The following is a 17237-nucleotide window of genomic DNA, read 5'->3' on the forward strand; positions in this document are numbered from 1 at the left end:
TACGAAGCAGTAACTGAAAGTAGCCGCCTGTCTCACACGGGTATTTCCGCTTTATTAACTTTTCCGCTGACGAACACCGGCATAGGGCGCCCTAAACCGGCCGGTAAGCAGCCAAGCGCCACCAGCGCGGGGATCTGTGCCCCTGCGATTGATTGTAAAACATTTTATTCGCCGGGAAGAGCTTGGCAAGAGGTCGCGTTAAGTGGTCGAGAGTACATAGCCCTCGACGACTTTGTCAGCCCACTCCACCGCCAAAACTTGCGTTCTGGGGTCAGAGCTAGCCAGCACGGTCTCCCACCGCTCGAGAGAAGGAGCTGTAACTCATGGAGGAAGGAAAAAAAGAGGAGAGGCCGTCACGTGACATTTTGTGAAGCCGGAAACCTGCTCGGCGCCATCTTACTCCGGCGGGCTTCTGTTTACATTTCGCCGCCACGCCGATTGCGCGCGCGTTTCAAAGCCAACGAAGGAGCGTGCTACCGCATGGGCGCAGGCCCCCGCGCGAGTGGCGCTTGGCTGCTTGCCGGTTTAGGGTGCCCTATGCTGGTGTTCGTCAGCGGAAAAGTTAATAAAGCGGAAATACCCGTATCAGACAGGCGGCTACTTCCAGTTACTGCTTCGTACTGCGTCGTATTCGTGCCGTCTCCAACTGCTCGGCTCTGGTCACAATTAGTTGCAGCCGGGAAAAATGCTTATCTCAACTCCTGCAAGCGCAGGAAGTGACCTCCGCTTTCAGTTACTGCGGTGACCCATCATGACATGCAGTACCCGTCGCCACTTTTGGCTACGTTTTTTTTTTTCTGACGGTGGAGATTATAAGCTTCCCTGGCAATGGCGTAGCCAGATGTTTTGTTTGGGGGGGAAGGGGGGGGGGGGGGGGGGCTCGTGTTGCATCGCGGCCTCCTCATAGAATTTGCGGAGGGATCAAACGCAAGAATATATAATAACTGAATTGCCGTTGAGAATGCTATTGTGCATTAGATAAAGCTCACTGTCTAGAAAAGTGAAGAAAGTGGTTTTTTAGTGGGCAGCTGTCAAATGTGCTCATGAGGTTGTAAAAAAAAATCCTTCTTTTCTAGAACAAGTTTAGAGGTTCATGCATGAGATCACTGAGCAACAAGGGCGTCCGCAGAATTTTTTGCAGGGGGGGCCCCGTTGGTGCCCCGGGGGGGGGGGGGGGGGGGGGGTATGTTCGTAGCAGAAAGGCGCTATTTGCGGAGTAAATTTATTTATTTATATATAAATAAAAATTAAACAAAATGCACACATGAAAGAAAAATTACAAACAGCAAATTAAAGCGCGGCTAGGAGAGGTACATTGGAGTTTATCAACGAAGAAACAACTAAAATTAATAAAAATGCAAAAAGATGCTATATCACTTCGTGGAGAAGAGTGCTCAGTCTTGCTGCATACGGGTTCTCGACTCACCCGGATTGATGACCAGCACACAGCACAATATGTTCACAAACACGCAACTACAGTCACTCAGTCAGTCTTCCTTGAACAGCAACTGTAGGCGCCTCGGATTTTTCTGGGCGAATTGCGTAATTACACGTGTGATAAATTCACTTCTGTGCTTCATTACACGCTCTCGGTGCACACTCATCATACACATTGATTGGAAAAACTGTTGAACGCGTACGTTGAAAACAAAAGATGACTATATATACTACGAAAACTTATTTACAAGATAAATGCACGCTCGCAGCTTCATACACCTCGCTCCATCTTGCTTGCGCATCCGCACAGTCGAGCAACCGCACACACACTGCTCTCCGCTCGTCGTTTTCTCGTCCGCTGTCTTGGTTGTTCTCAGCTTCGCTGACAACCGGCCACTAAAAACACCCAAGCACAAACACAGAGGCGCGCACACGTGCAAGGGCTTACTTGCCGCAGTATCCCCGAATGCGCACTTTGGGGGTGAAAGGAACGCCGCGCAACTTCCGAGGGGAAGGGACACTCGCCACTCCAGTCGGAAAATTTGTTTTTGTGTTTTTATGGGGTTCAGAGCCCCAAAACGACTCAGGCTATGAGGGATGGAGTAGTACAGAGTTCCGGGTAATGTCGACCACCTGGGTCTCTTTACCATGCACTGACACGCACAGTACATGGGCGCTGTTGTGATTTGAGGCCCAGCCAGAGGTGACAGGCGAGCCAGGCAGGCGCCATCGGGCTGCGTTGACCAAAGGCGCTGGTTTTCGCAGAAGACGCAAAGAACGCTGGTGTGGGGGCGCCTCGGGAGACTGCGTCGCCGTGAACAAAAGCAGCTAATCCCCTTTGCCGGAGATTCTGAAAGCGGCGCTTCTACCGAACTGCGCTACCCGTGGATCGGAGGAGACAGCGAGCGGCGGCGGCGCCAACTCATCGCCCGCTTGCCCCTGAGCAGCCCGACAAAGCGGGGGTGGACACGGCTGATTTTACCTTCCCTCCTTAAGAATTCATCGGTGACCGGCGTAACGATAGGCGAAAACAAGATGCCCCGTGCACTGTCTGCCTCCGTGTCGCTATCTCTCTAGAGATCAAAGAAACAGACACCCATCTCAAGGCGGCTCGAAACACATGCTCGCCGGTGCCGCTGTATGTCTGGAACAGGTCGCCCTTCAGTAGAGCTAACGATGGCGTGGTTTGAAAACGGCGGAACGACGCACGCCCGGACGCGGCATTTCGCAGATGTGACCATGCGGGGCTGCTTTTACCCTTTTGACTGAGCGCACTACCGCCCCTGGCGTGCGGCCATCACTCACGGTTCGAGTGAGTGATTTTCCAGGGGGGTGCAGCCGCCCCCCCTTGCCCCCCCCTCCGGACGCCCATGCTGAGCAAGGCTATTGATGTGGGGTTGTCTGCATGCTATGCTCGCATAAAAGTGTCCCACTTACTGGCCACACCTCAATCACCCTCTCTGGTGGATAGCAGGAACCTCTCAGTTTTATGCTGAATGAGTGTGCACTTGTCTGCTTTCGATTCAGCTGTGAACAATGCTGCCATGCATGACCACACCCCACCTTAGAGTTAAACCTGCCTTTTATTGCAGCTCTTGTGGCTGAATGTTGCAATCTGCCTCCATTGTGTATGTTTTGGAAGCTGGCAGTGTCAACAGTGCCTTCTGTTGCAGCTGTGAGGATTAGAAAAATTCTGCAGTATTTTTTTGTTGGTGTTGAATACCATATACTTATCTTCATTGCATGTTTTCGTGCCGCTGGCCATGCAAGGAATGTTTTCTCATACAGCAGTGAGGATGGGCAAATATACTAATAAGTTTGAGTTCTTGACCCTGAACACAAAATGTAGTATCATAACGTGTTGTAATGGTGGCCGTGCCAACAATGACTTTTGATTCACAACTCCAAAAGCCATTCATAGAGGCGACAGAAACGGAGAGGGCCAAAGTGCATATAGTAGACAGCAGGGGAGGATTTATGGATAGGGGGTGGGGGTCGCTTCCCTCCAAAAGACTGAAATTTTACATAGGACAACCATTCTGAACACCTTTTTCTCAATTAAAAAATTTCAGAAAATATACGTTTAAAATGTGACTGCCCCCTCCGTAAATCCACCCTTTGTAGCATGGCAACATCGCATATGTTTCACATCCACAGATCTAGTAGTGTGCATAATATATATGACCGTAGCTTTTCAGACTTCTAGAAGTTTAGGAGTCCCCAGTGGCTGCAGTATAAGTTTCATGGTGTTGTGCCTCATTTCAATGCTGTGTTTCATATTTAATGTGCAGAGCTGCAGCAGTACGCTCCACTTTTCTCTACTTGGTGAAATACTAGCTTGTAATGTCACTGCATAGTAGCACACTTTACTTGTGATCGACAATACAGGCAATGAAAGTCGATCTGTTGTACGTAATGAATGCATCAAATTATTTTTCTTCAAAACAGGCCCTTTTGCTGGGCTAGTTGGTGTGACATTATGTTCAGGAAAGTAAAAACAGCATAAATTTAACACAAACCACACAGAAAGATGAACAGGACGGGCGCTGTCCGTCTTTCTGTGTGGTTTGTGTAAAATTTAGCGCTGTTTTTACTTTCCTGAACACAATACACCACAAGCATCAATGAAATTCAGCACACATGCGGATCCTCATTTCACCACGTACTTTTTACAACAAATAACACTATCACAGGACATGGGCACAATAAACACAAGAGAGAAAAGGCCTCCAAATTCAGTTAGAGCACCGCCTTTTTCGCTCTACTTGACCATGACATCAGCTAGAAAAGCAATATTGCAAACCTGCTACAGGAAACCGGTCTAAACATAGCGCGTGACCAAAAGCACAGAATTGGCCACGATATTGATACATGCATTCGAAGAGACAGAAGTAGTGCATGCACTAGAAGAGAAAGAAGTTAGTTGGCTCTCGCTCGCGCGCTCGGACCACTGAGGGACCGCCGCAGTTTCTCGTGCTCCGGTGTTCGATTCGGTGCACGCTACAGTATGAACGAATACACTTGAGCCCGGCACGTCCCAGAGGCAAATAGCTCGCTAGACGTTTCAAACGTTACACGCTTCAAACGTGCATGTAACAAAGTTTCTGTATATTAAGAGCAACGCGAGCGCAGCTGCTTCCTTTACAATATCGCTCTCCGCCCTTGTCATGGCCCCCGCCGCTCAAACAAGCGCAATCGTCGAAAAACGAAAATGACAGTTATAGCGACGTCAGTGACAATCGCTGGAGCGTTGCAAGAACACGCATAGGTAGCAACGAGCTCGTTTCACTGCCGATGTAAACGGGAGCGCGAATGGCACACACACACTGCACGTACAGGACGCGAAACGCCCGCACAATGCGCCGACGACCGCTCTAGCGCACGCCGTATTGAATCACTGGTGAACGAACAGCGCGAATGCAGCGGCGGTCTCCCGACGGCTCCGAGCAGTGACGCAGTAGACGAAATGCCCGTGCGATCGTGGTCGCCGAGCACGTTGAAATCAATGCACGCAACAACGAGTTTTGCAGCGAATTCCACCTGAGATATCAGTGAACGGCGCCAACGTCAGCCTGTGAGCACGATCAAAAACAAACTCGAGCAGTTGAGGAAAGCACGCCTACGCCGCACCTCAAATGCTACGCCGCGGCCGTCTGCTATCGCCCGGTTTGTAAACAGCAACTACAACGCCGTTGCTAAGCTGCCGGAGTAAGATGGCCTCCCAATCGAGAAAAAAACCACGTGATTTCCTCCACACTTTTCTCCCAGGGTGCTGTGTGGAAAGGGCCTCTCCTCTTTTTTTCCTTCCTCCATGCTGTAACTAGATCACCCGGAGGTGGCTCTATTTTGCAGTCCCACAGGATGTGATCGTAGGTAGCACGGTGGCCACAGTGTTTGCAGTTTGGGTTGTAAAGATCTGGATAAATGTGCGCGAGGAGTGATGGGGTGCGTATCGATCTCGTCTGTAGACGACGCCACGTAACCTCTTGTTCTTTAGTAAGTCTTTTGTCTGGAGGGGGGAAAATTCTCCTCTCTAGTTTAAAATGATTGGTGAGATCATGATATGTGATCATGGAGTCCTTCGTGAAATTCAGGGAGCCAGACTCATCCACTGCCCGGTCGACGAAACCTCGGGCTTTATTGTGGGCTGCCTCGTTCCCCGGATTCCCCGAATGGGCTGGGACCCATATCAATTCGGAATAATTTGGTGAGAATTTGGTTGCGTTAAGGATTCTAAGGGAGGTGTTTGTAATTCGCCCTTTAGCGAAATTATTGATACCCATTTTGGAATCGCTGAAGATGATGCTCCCTTGGGTATGCGCTAGGGCGAGGGCTATAGCCGCCTCTTCTGCCGTTTCAGAGGATTTCGTTTTGATTGTCGCCGAGACGATGTGGTCACCATTCTCGTTCACAACCACAATTGCAAAGGCATTGGTATTTTTGTATTCTGCCGCATCTACATAAAGTGTTCCAGCGCACTGTCTGTATTTGTTATGTAAGGCTTTGGCTCTTGCTTGTCTTCTACCCTCATGGTGTAAGGGGTGCATGTTTTTGGGGAGTGGTTTGATTAGTAGGGCCGTCCTATAGTCGCGGGGTAAATCTACTTTAGCATCGTTATTCGTAGGTTGAAAGTTAATTCCGAGCCTGGTAAGAATACTCCTGCCAGTTCTGGAATTGGCTAATCGCGCTGTTTGAGCCATTAAATGGGCTTCTTTCAGTTCATTGTAGGTGTTATGTATTCCTAACCTCATAAGCCTTTCAGTTGAGGCATTTAGTGGGAGTCCTAACGCAGCCTTATAGGCCTGCCGTATCATACTATCCAATTTGTCCTTTTCTGCTTTCGAAAATTTGAGATAAGGGGTGGCATAGAGTATCCTGCTTAGCGCAAAGGCCTGCACTAGTCGGCATAAATCTCTTTCCCTCACCCCTTGTCTGCGGTTAGCTATGCGGCGGATTAATCGCGCCGTCGCTTCTACCGTGCGTTTTAGCTTAGTGAGTGTATCAGTATTCTTTCCATTTGTTTGTAAATACAACCCCAGTATCCTCATGGTCTGTACCTCTTTGACAGATCGTCCATTAACATAGACGTTTATTTGCGGGGGGGATGTCGTGGTACGCCTACCTCTTTGTTTACGACGGATCACGAAGAGTTCAGATTTTTGCTCAGAACAAGTGAGGCCGGATTCCCATGCGCATGCCTCAATGATGTCCACTGCTGCTTGGAGTGTGTCTTCTATGTAGCCTTCGCATCCTTTGGTTACCCAAAGTGTGATGTCATCTGCATAGAACGTGTGATGTAGGTCTGGAATTTGTGCCAGTTTGGGGGGAATTTTGATGAGGGAGAGGTTAAAAAGGAAAGGGGACAGGACGGAGCCCTGTGGCGTTCCTTTACTTCCTAGTGTGATTGGGGCAGACTCTATTGTTCCGACCGTTATCACTGCTGTTCTGTTAGTGAGGAAGGATCGGATGTAGTTGTACGTCCTTTCTCCGGGGTTGATTTCTGACAAGTTTGTCAAAATGGCTTTGTGGGTGACGTTGTCGAAAGCTTTAACAAGGTCTAAACCCAATATTGCTTTCGTTCCTGTTCCCTCGTCAGCTTCAATTATGTCCTTGTTAAGCTGCAAGAGTATGTCCTGGGTAGATAGTTGGGCCCTGAATCCTAACATTGTTTCAGGTAGGAGGTTCATGTCCTCCGCATAGTTTTGGAGCCTATTGAGGATGACATGCTCCATGAGTTTGCCTAGGCATGATGTTAATGAAATTGGGCGTAGATTCTCAGTGCTGAGTTTCTTACCCGCTTTAGGAATAAAAGTGATTTTCGCGTGTTTCCACTCTGGTGGTATGTTGCCTGCATGCCAGTATTTGTTCATAAGGTCTGTAACCGCCGCGATCGACGTTGCGTCTAAGTTCCTGAGAGTCTTATTTGTTACTTTGTCTGGTCCTGCCGCAGATGTTGTCCGCAGTTTTCCAATTGCGTACCAGACCTCTGCGTCTGCGATGTCTGCGTCTAAGTTTGGATTAGGAGTCCCCCGGTAGTCTGGTTGAGTGGTACCATCATCCGTGTTTAGATAACGTTCTGCTAGCTCTTTGATTAGGTCTTCAGGTGTACCCTCATATTTATGTATGAGTCTGTACAGTTGACTTTGTTGCACGGGACGTGTTTGTTCTGGGTCGAGCAGGTGTCTTAGAAGATGCCATGTCTTCTTATTTCCGAGCTGCCCATTGACGCTTTCACATATTTGGTTCCATTGTTGTTTTTGGAGAGTAAGTGTATGTTCCTCGATTCGCCTCTCGATTTCAGCGATCTTTTTGCGTAGTCGCTTGTTGTGTTTTTGCTTCTTCCAGCGTTTTTGGAGGCCTTTTTGTGCCTGCCACAGGTGTAGCAGCTTTGAGTCTGCAATCTGCTCCTCCTTCTCAACTGGCACCGCAACGCTAGTGGAGCTGACATCCTCATTCAGGGAGATAACCCAGTCGCTAAGGTTAGAGATCTCCTTTGGAGCTGTTTTGTCGCGAAGTTGCCTGAACTTGTCCCAATCCGTGGTTCGTATTTCTTTTGCTTTGTTTTTAAGTTTTGTCGTGGGGAAGGTGATGCTAAGGATGAAATGATCACTACCAAGGTTTTGCCCGGTGTTGACCCACTTTGCGTCCTTGACGTTTTTAGAGGGATAGGTCTGGAGATGTGTCGACACATACACTGTTACCCATGCGTGTGTGGTCGCTCGGGTTGTTTAGCGTTGTGAGCCCTAGTGACTGTATGATTTGCCAGAGCAGGTTCCCTTTCGGAGTTGCTTTGGTATATCCCCATGCTGGGTGTTGAGCGTTGAAGTCTCCCACAATTATTAGTTGAGCCCTAGCAGCCAGCTTTACTGTGTTTATCAACAAGTGTGGGAGTCCATTGCCTTTGTTTCTGGGCGGGTTGTATACATTAAGGATGAAGAGATTTGAGTCTCCTTTTTGCCTTGGTACTATTTCAAGTAGGGTGTAATCTTCTTCCGAATCATTTATAAAATGTTGAATTGCGGTGATATTTCTATGCACCAGAGTGGCTGTGAAGGAGCCGGCTGCGCTACTAGTATCATAATGAGGTGGCAGATATGCTTTATAGCCTGGCAGTGTAGCCCTGCCGCTAGCTTCTTGCAATGCAATCACGTCTGGGGTTGTAACAGACGGTGCTTGTTGGATGTGGAGCTGCAAGTGGGCCCGCTTGCGGCGGAAGCCTCTGCAGTTCCATTGCCAAATTTCAAATTTTTGGCGTTGTGCCATGTTGGGTTATAGATGGTTGTGGCGTCGTGGACAGATCCAAGATGGGGGGTAGGCGGGCCTCGATAGTTGTAAGCCTATCCATTATTTGCTGCATGCACGTGGCTATTTGGGATACCTGTCCCTCTAGTGTTGCAAAGCGAATATCTATCTCTGCAAATTTGGTAGTAACGAGGCCTTGGAAGGTTGCTTGTTCTGTTGATATAGCGCTAGTTCTCTCTGACAGAGTATTGATGTCTGCCCTGAGTTTGGTAGGCGCTTTCGACGGCTGCGGGGTGTCGGCTTCCGAAGCCTCGGCCTTTCGTTTGGATTCCTCGCCTTCTTTTGTAGGAAGCGGTCTTTTAGTTGCTATTCTGGCGTCTGTGTCCGTCGCGTTATGGGCCGAAGACTGGGACGCGGTGGAGGGAGTGTGGCAAATGGCGTCTGTTTCCATCGCACTATTGGTCGAAGCCTGGGACGCGGTGGGTGGCGTTCTAGCCGCAGTGGCATTCTGTACCTGATGCGCTTGTAACAGGCGTTTAATGTCAGCCAACTCTTTTTTAAGGCTGGCAATTTCTCTGTCTCGGGATTGTAGTTGTATCTGAAACTCCTTCTCTCGAGCGTCAATAGATTGGGAGGCCTCTGCTGGCCAGCTCACCTTTTTGTTGGAGCGGCTATCGCTGCGTCCGCGGCTCGAGCTTCGCTTGTCGTTCCCTGCAGGGTTCCCCAGGGGCGGGAAGGAGCTGGAGTTGTTCCGGCTGTGGCTGCCTCCTTTTCCGGTAGCACCCTGTTCCTTCTTCCTGGGCCTAGATTGGTGTCCGTGTAGTGATGAGTCGTTGTCCCCTTGCTTGGGTGCCTGGTTGCCATGGGGCGTTCCTTGTTTGTTCCTGTTGATCAGCCGGAATTTGCAGTTCCGGCTGCCTGTGTTGTGGCCCCCGTTGCAGACGATGCAGACGGGTTGGCAGGTTGGCTGTTCTCCCTCAGGTGGAGGCGAGTGATTTTCTCCGCAGCGGCGGCAAAGGTTCGTTGTAGGTTTGTAGCAGACGTCGGCCCGGTGTCCTACCCTCCTGCAGTTGTAGCATACTTCATGTTGCTCCCTGAAGGGGTGGACCCGAAAGACGCCGCACTGATAGATTACTTGGCTGGGTAGCTTCTTTCCAAAAAAGGTGATTTGTATTGTTCTGGACTGTCCGATCCTTCGGGCATCCACAACTTCTATTCCTTCGTTTCTGTTTCCGAAGCCTTGGCGAACCGCTTCGGGCGAGTCTCCCGCGTAGGCGTTGTAAATGACCCCTTTTACCGAGTCTTCGGGCGCCGCCACGTACGACGTAACGTTGTAGGTTTGACCTTGGAGGTTCAGTTTTTCAATCTTGGCGTATGCAGTCGCCCGTTGACGATCGGGCGTGCATAGCGTGAAGGTGTTGTTGGCCGTATTGACTCTGATAATGTCTTCATTCTTCACCGTATCATACGGCAGCCTGGACACCTCGCAGGCGCAGAAGAGTAGTAGTCCGGGCGCAAAGTCCCTCAGATTCCAACCTTGTGGTCGGCAGACGATTTTGTAGTCATCGGTCGGTAAGCGCGGGAGAAGTGCTTTCTTGCTGAGTGCAAGTAGCTTTTTCCCGTTCTTTCGCGATGGAAAATTGGAATTAGACTTGCCTTGGCCGTGCCCCTGCGCAGGCTCGTCGTCGGTTGATGCGGGCCCTTTATTCTTCAGGCCTCGTTGTCGGTCGCGGTACCGAAGAATGGTTTCCCATTTTCCGTCCTCGAGCTCCGACGCTGATATTTTCTCGCCTTCCACGGCGTACTCCATCTTTGCAGGTCCCTGGGAGCTCAGTTCCCGGCGGAGAGGTGACGAGCTAGGTCGAGCTCGATGGCTAGGCCGGCAGTCAGCCGGCAATATGCCTAGGTGTCCGTAGATTGGCAAAATCCGGCTTCAGCAGGCACTGGACAATGGCCCGGATGTCGTCCAAAATATTCGAGCCCGAAGGCTGACTCTTTCTGCCGAAAAGTGGCTTCGAGGCGGGAGCCCATGCGAGACACGTCAGCACAGCTCCGTCCTCTTCCTCTTCCTGTGCCCCTGCGGTAGCACGCTCCTTCGTTGGCTTTGAAACGCGCGCGCAGTAGTCGAGGGCGGGACTTAGGCTATGACGTCAGTCCGGACAAGATGGCGCCGAGCTGGTTTCCGGCTTCACAAAATGTCACGTGACGGCCTCTCCTCTCTTTTTCCTTCCTCCATGCTCGGGCACTTGCTTTAGGATCGCCTTGACTGTGGCTGACCAAATTGCTAAGACCCTATAACTTCCTCTTGGGTTTTGTCATGGTCGTTGCTATCAGTTTTTTTCTTTCCTAACGTAACATATCTCTTTAGCGGATTTAAAAAGGAATAGAATGTCGGGGGAAAATGCCCAAGTGTGCCAAACTTTGGGGGTGGTCTACCTAAATTTGGAAGCCAGCACTGAGTTTCCCATAGTCAAATTATGTTGGACCCCAAGGTTGGTCAAATATGGAGACATCAAATTTATGGTTTCCAGAGAGACAAATTTTGGGGATAGCCCACCTAATTTTGAAGCTCACCATTGAATCGGTCATTTTAAATTTAAGCTTGACACCAATTTTGATGAAATTCGGACAAGGTCAAATTTCGGTGGTTGAGAGGGCCAAATTTTGGGGTGCGGACATGTTCCTTGGATGACGGAAAATTGGTGCGCGGATCTTTGGCTCTCGGCTTCGGCTCGACATCACCTCAAGGTCGACAACAGCGGGAGCTGAAGTCGTTTCATGCTTATATCAAAAGTTCATATTCGTTTTTAAGCCACCGCGAAAATTCTCAACTACAAAAACGATTAAGCCGTTGCATGTGCACTGCGCGGTGCCAAGCTCAGACTGAACCCTAATGAAAAATTTTAGGACGGCCGTCGAAGCAAATGCCCCAGCTTGTTCCCAGCAACCATCCCACTTTTGAAACTCCACTCGTGAACTTCATAAACTGCACTTCCGCGATAATTAGTTCGAAGTGAATCTACATTTAACTAAACATTTGTATGCTGAAAATATTCAGGAATGTTCAAATATATTGTAAATATTATGCTTCATATACTACGCCGTGTTGAGACAGACGGCATTGAAAAGTCATAAAGAATGTGAGATGTATGCAGCAAGTGGTTTTGTTCGTGCCGCAAGCGCTCGTAATTAGCACTTTCGTTGCGCGTACGAGACGCTAATTTATGTGGCTCGTGGTAGTCACGCGTGTCGCATGTCTTTCTCGTGTTTTTATTCAATAACAGAGCGTGGAAAAAGCGCGAACTTAAGAGCGCGCGCATGTGACAGCCAACTGCCCGGACGGCGAGTGAGCGATGCCCAAAAAAGCGTGCCGTGTGCAGCGCGCGCAGCCGGCGGGCGAGGATATTCGAGGAGGAAAGCGCCGGAGTGGAGGAGAGTGTTATTTTCTTCCTCCATGCCGGCCGTCATGGAGGAAGGAAGGTGATGATGATGATGATGATGATGTAGCCTTCCCTTTGTAACGGGTGGGCGCCTACCAAAGGTGCCCCGGCTGGATATACACACCCATAAAAACCCCACTGTCAAACGCGAAGCGGCAAACACACACGCAAATACCGACGAAACAGTACTGTTCTAGTGTCGCACCAGCGTCCACCACTCTGTCAATCGGCGCTTCGTCGGGTGCCTCGATGCCAGCGCCGCCGTCGCGCTGGCATCGAGGCCATGGAGGAAGAAAACTTTTTTTTTTACCTCCATGATCGAAGCACCCTAGGAGGCATGGCTAGGAGGGTGTGTAGGCTCTCTAGGAGGGTGCAGACGACGCGGCTTTCTCGCATCATAAAGCCACGCGTTTGAAAGTTGTAGCTGCTGTGCGCCCGTATCTGCTCTTCACCGAGGCACAGCGTTGATGTTCGGTGCCACTTCATCAAGTGCTATCGACACAACATGTTCAAACCAAAGAGACAGTGCAAGGAGAGAACGTGTTTTGTCCCGCTGTGTACAAGTGGGTACCGTTCGAATAAGCAGCATGTTTCTTTGTTTACTGCGCCCACCGACGCTGCGCGATTGATGAAGTGGGAAAGGCTGATAAGAAGAAAGGACAGGCGGTTGACATCGGCATCCGTGGTGTGCGAGAAACATTTTGAGGAGCAATACATTGAACGTTCATTCAAGGTGACTGTGAACGGCGTGGTGAACGAGATAGCTCGAGAAAAACCGCGTCTAACGCCTGATGCCGTGCCAACATTGTTTGAGCAATATCCCAAGCATCTAGTGCCCAAAAAAGCACACAAGAGAAAAGTGAGGAACCTTTGCTTGCAGGAGCCTACTCCAAAACGGCGCCGAAACAAATCCGAGCCGCTCGATGTGACCGATAGCAGTGCAACAGATGAAATTGAAAGTTCTGCCTGTTCTGACGATGCCCCTGCCGGCATCAACCCCGACGAAAGGGTCGGTTCAGAAAAAGAGTCACCGTCGCAAAGTGACAGCCAGGCTGTACAGCTGCCATCAGCCGAGAGTGGCCACCCATTTAGTGGTATCTTCATCCCGATTGCATGGATGAAAGTCCCAAGTGCGTCCGGTGGAAATTTGAGCTATGCTTTGTGCGAAGCCGAAGCAAACAATTTCGGAACTTTGTTCATTGAAAGAATGGTTACGTTTAGCAAGGCCTTGCCTGAAGGGGGGACTGTTATAGCCACTGTGCACTTACGAGGAAGGGAGCACAGCAAGTACGTGCTTACAACGCGTAGCGAGGCAGAATTGCTGGTACAGAAAGTTTCTGCGATGGCCCTTTGCTGTGGGAGTGGCATAAAGCCAGTGTCAAGCAAATATGTCCAGTACAGGAAGATGTACTTTGCAGCAAGGTGCTTGTTAACAACGGAAACTGAAGGAAGTTCCTGTGCCCAATGCAAATACCAGCGAGCACGTGCTTGCTCAAAACCAAATGTGCAAAGTTGAAGAAGCAGAAAAGGACCAGCAGTGAGAAAAATAAACGCCAGAACATCTCCCGCAACTTGAGAAGGACAAGAAAGAAACTGGCTAGTGTGCAGGAACAATTAAGTGGCTCGAATGAGAGAAGAAAATAAATCAAGAGGCTCTAGAAGCTAGGATTCGGGCTCTGCCTCAGAAACAGCAACTTGCAGTCAAGAACTGCTTCGCTGCTGCTCAACGAAAATCATTCAGAGGAATGACTTACTCTGATGAATGGATTGATGAGTGCATAATGTTGCGGATGCGAAGTCCCAGACTTTATGAACATTTGCGGAAACAAAAAGTCGTGATACTTCCAGGTCGAACCTGCCTTAAGAAATATCTGCAACGCTTCAAGGGTTGCTTTGGACTGAATCCTAAAGTGTATGCTGCCCTCAGGAAAAAAACAAAGGACATGGATGCCTTCAGCCGTCATGGTGGTCTCGTAATAAACGAACCGAAGTTGTCAGAGCACCTTGATGTGAAATCTAACGGTGAGTTTTACTGCCATGTGAAGGCATAGAATAGTGGCTTCTACAAAGATCCTTGTAGAAGCCACTATTCTTTCAGAACAAGCTGGCTTATTTGTAGACACTATAATATGTGACGGCGCCAGCTGGAACCAGAGCATGTGGCGGTGCTTCGGTGTACAACGTGAGATTGCCATGCAGATTTGTGTCGTGTTAAGAAAAAAATAACCAGGATAGAACAATATATGGAATCTCTACTGTGCTGATTATATTGAGCCTTCGCTTGATAAGCTGATGCTGTAGCTTGTATCGAATATATTGAAGAATGTTGAGTATTCATCAGTGTAAGAATCATCGCCCTAAAGATAACTGTATGACTTCGGTAAAGTTTAGGAGCGCAAAACAAAGTTATCACAATACCTCTTCCTCAATAGACAGCTGTATATGTTTTTTGTTCTGTCGGCGTTCAGGAGAATGTTTCATTTCTGCAAGTATTTCGTATGTACACTCCTTTGGTAATTTGTCTATCCCCGATTTATTACTGTCGCTGCTTTATTAGTATTTCCTTATATTTTTTTAAGTCATGTGAAAAGCATTCAGTTACTTTAGTAGAAGAAATTCAATTACCACCATTTTTTTTAGTCTGTGCAGATGGCCGCATCAAGAACATAGTTGAAACTTGGTTCAGCGCGAAAGACGAACACAAAGAAAGGAAACGACACACACGGAGCGGAAACAGCACATGGCATCCTGTGGACCCTACTAGGCAGCTCTTCTTCGTTTCCGATTTTACTCATTTCATTAAGAATGTTAGAAATGGATTTGTTCACAAGGGCTATTTGTCGCCGTCTGGCCCAGTTCACAGTGGAATAATACAGGCAGCCTGGGATGCGGATTGCGACAGCGTATCTCTAAAGGCCATGCCTAGCATTACACTTGTACATATCAAGCCCAACTGCATCGAGAAAATGAAAGTCAATCTCGCTTTTCAGCTTTTTGGGGATGAGGTTATCAAGGGGCTCTTTGTGCACAGTAAACGTTACGCCTCTCAGTACAAAGTAGTGCAGCCAACTGAGGATTTCATTCAACTGTTCAACAAACTCACCTGAGTTATGACAGCAAGAGGGAGCACGAGAGCACTAAAGCCTGACAGTCCAAATGTAATGTTCATGCAGGAATTTTTAGACTACTTAGATCAGTGGGAGGCGATTGCTAAGCCAGCTGGAGGAGGCTTTTTGACAGGAAGTGCAGCTGCAGGGCTGAGGGTCACAATTAAAAGTACTCTAGAGCTGTTATCCCACCTCACCACGGCTGCAGGCTTCAGATACCTCTTAACTGCTCGTTTGAGCCAAGACAAACTTGAAGATCTCTTTGGGATAATCAGACAGTCTTCAGGGTGCAACGACCACCCTACTGCATCACAGTTTCTGGTAACTGTCAACCTTTTGTCTTTTTATAACCTTGCAAGGTCACCAAGAGGAGGCAATTGCTCTCCTGCAGTTGTTAGACCGCTCTTAACTACTGCTGATGTGCCTGAAGTGACAGGAGAGTCCTTTTCAAAAACACTGGACAGCCCTCTTGACAGTGGAAACATTGACAAAGCAGAGAATGTTTTGAAGCGAAAAGCTTCACTATGCTAGTCAACACCGCGCTTCGCATGAGCCGTCGTATGTCGGAGCACGAGTGACATCACGCATGGCGCAGGCTACTGCGCATCTGCGTCGCCTCTCCTCCTCGCCACCGTTTGACCTTTCGCCACAGCCGTGTGCAGTGCGCATTTGAAAGGAGGGTTATATAAGGCGCGCTTGCACATAGAACAGGCGCGCGCTGCCGCGCACTATGCGTCATCGTTTGACGTTCGCCGCAAGCGCATGTTTATCGCGAAGGCTGGTTATATAACCGCTTGCCAGAGAATAGGCATCCGCATTCAACATGGAATGAAAAGAGAGTGATACTACCGATACAGAAGGGCTACCACGGGAGTTGGCTGAAAAGGAGCGAAAAATGAAAGGCCGAAAGCTCAATGAGCGTCCGAGACACCCGAGCAACGAGAAGAAAGTCTCGCTAAATGACGTAGCAAAGACAATCGCAATGTTTATGGCTGATCATTATGCTACTACTACTCATAAATCATAAAGCATAACCATAAGCTAAACCGTAAGCATGTCCATAGGCTAAATCTTAAAGCATAACCATAAGCTAAACCATAAACATCACCGCAGCATTTCGCTTCGATATATCCAGGCTTAACCTTAGCTAAGCCCCAGCCAATTTTTTCAGTCCATTCAGCTTGAAGATGACCATGAAGGATATTCTGAAAAAAAAAAGAGCAACTAGTTTACTATGCTACGGGCTACGTGACTAGAAAAGCTGTTGCTAGAAATGCGTGTACCAGCTGCGCAGCCCTGTTGTGCACCACCCGAAAAGATGCGCAGAACGATGCTGACTCCTGGTTCACAGCTCATTTTGATAACGGTGGGCTAATTTATTCCACTGATGACCTAGCAAAAGCTGTAAGGGTCATGGAGGATGCATTCACTGCCTTTTTCAGTAAAAATAAGCTGCACGAAGACAGCATGCAGGAGTTTGCGCAGTGTCTGCACTCTTTGATATTTCCTCAGCTAGGGTGTCCCGAACACGGAAAAAAATACTTTAGCAACTGTGCTTAAGTTCTATATTCTTTTACGGTTTCGATTCCTTGTGAAACGTTTGAACAGAGAGAGTGGAGGACAAAGGCAGCGGCAGAAGTATTTGAAGCTGCGGCACTGCCAATAGTTCAAGGTAAAGCTCAAAAGTTGAATGCAGGTTTGCATAATTTGTATTGAGCTTGTGTATTTTGTGTTGTCCTTTTGTATTGTGTAAATTTTGTATTGTGTATTTGTACTGTCTTGTGTTGAGATGCTGAAAAAAAAAAGCTCTTTCTCAGATGAGATAAAAGCTGAAATCGTTCAGAGTACCATTTTTTATTCCCAGATTAGCGATATGTAAACACACATACACACACTAAACTGTATGACCAGGCTGATAACTGCTATCGGCAGGTGCATCGTCTGCTTTTTCGCAGAAATGTGAAAGCAGAGAACAAAATACAGAACACAAAATGGAACCTGGCACACGCAC

The 17237-nt window shown here is 48.6% G+C and overlaps 1 pseudogene; it reads left to right on the forward strand.

The window, feature by feature from the left end:
• Window positions 1–16121: 16121 nt before the first annotated feature.
• On the forward strand, window positions 16122–17070 carry LOC149342447 (uncharacterized; annotated as a pseudogene).
• The last annotated feature ends 167 nt before the right edge of the window (window positions 17071–17237 follow it).

This window comes from Amblyomma mixtum, chromosome 5, assembly GCF_055824585.1.
Source record: "Amblyomma mixtum isolate Tamu chromosome 5, ASM5582458v1, whole genome shotgun sequence".
In the NCBI taxonomy this organism is placed as follows: Eukaryota; Metazoa; Arthropoda; class Arachnida; order Ixodida; family Ixodidae; genus Amblyomma; species Amblyomma mixtum.